Below are 1,507 nucleotides of genomic sequence, written 5' to 3' on the forward strand. Positions count from 1 at the left end.
TAGCGGCAAAAAAGAAGAAGAATAACATAAGTTATTGAGGGGAGATCTTTTCACTCTTTCTCGATGCAATAATAGTCAGTCTAGTGACTTCTTGATAGCATTGGTCTCGGAAAGCCCTCCCTCGGTACCGGGCTAAGGATAGAAGCGATTCCACCGGAGTGAAATTCCGTACTTATCCCAGCTCTCAAGGAAGATTGGAAGTAGGTACCTATGTCATGCTGAATTTCAAAGTAGTTTTGAGGTAATCGATGGCATATTGCCTAGAAGCGTCAAAGACAGTGATCTATTTCGGTGTCGATATCGGCTCTGTTCATCGACCTGACTCTGTTTATCTCCGACTCTTTGTCCCGATCCGGTAACTACACGGCTTATTGTGGTAAAAGAGAAAGTCAAACTCACAACTCTTTTTCCTTTTCTCGTGCACTTTCCTAAGGGCTACGTACTTCACTCCATTACCTTCTCGAACTCTGACACTTCTCTCATTGTTAAATTGATATCTAAGCCCCTAACTTTGGCAAAGACTACTCGCTCGCTTTAAAAGCAACTCCATTGAGTCCTGTCAGATCGTTTATATAGAACCTTTATTCATATATGACCTTAGAAAGGTTCTGAAAGAAGAGTTCCATTCGATTATCCGGGCTCATTGCCTAGTCCCTCTAAACTATCTAAAGCCTGGGGATTCTCCTTACCAGATGATCTCCAGCCTGCATTGTGCCCCTCTCGGATACCCGGTCGACGTCACTCTTACCTAGGTAGACTGGCTATCCAACTGAATCGAGAGCCCAGCTCCCACTACTTCTTCGTAAGTGAGGTGAGGTACTTCTTTTGAATAGGCAGGGTTGTTCTAGGACAAGTGACGATGCTGACACCAAGGTTGCTTGCAAAGCATCGGATATGCGAAAGAGGGAGAATGTGCTACATCGGATATTGCTGTAGTTTATGAAAGAGCTGTAGTTGATGCTAAAGCATCGGTTACGAATGACCCAATCTATCTATGGTAACCACCCTTACTTTTAGTAGATGGAGATGCGCACCTAGGAAAGACGGATGAAAGAGAACCTGCCCTAAGAGATTGGCATAGGCCTGTGGGCCCGCTGCGGTAGAAGGCCTTTGCTGGCCTGTCGATCTATCCTGATTCACTTACTTACGCTATTTCTGACTAGAGAGAGGGCTTAGATCGGAGAGGAGCAGCTCTTTTCTTTTTCACATAAAGCAGTGATGAATGGGACGGAGCTGCTACAATCAATAGCTTCAGCTGCTTTATGTATTGGAGCAGAGGTGGCAGTTAGCAGCAGGAACAGGACCAGCAACTAGGGTTGTTCACAGAGCAGCCGTCTTTCCCTCTCAAGCGGAGAAGACATCAAAAGAATCTTTATCTATGGCTCTACCAGGGAATCCTAGTTAGTTATAGGGTTCTGAACCAGAGCAGAGATAGGAAAAAGCATATCCTATGTATACTGAACCTGAGCTTGCTTACCATAGGACTGCTATTGGATAGGTTTACCTT

The sequence above is a fragment of the Vigna unguiculata genome, unplaced genomic scaffold (assembly GCF_037176805.1).
Source record: "Vigna unguiculata cultivar grain cowpea cultivar isolate G323 ecotype 2 unplaced genomic scaffold, ASM3717680v1 ptg000095l, whole genome shotgun sequence".
Lineage (NCBI taxonomy): Eukaryota > Viridiplantae > Streptophyta > Magnoliopsida > Fabales > Fabaceae > Vigna > Vigna unguiculata.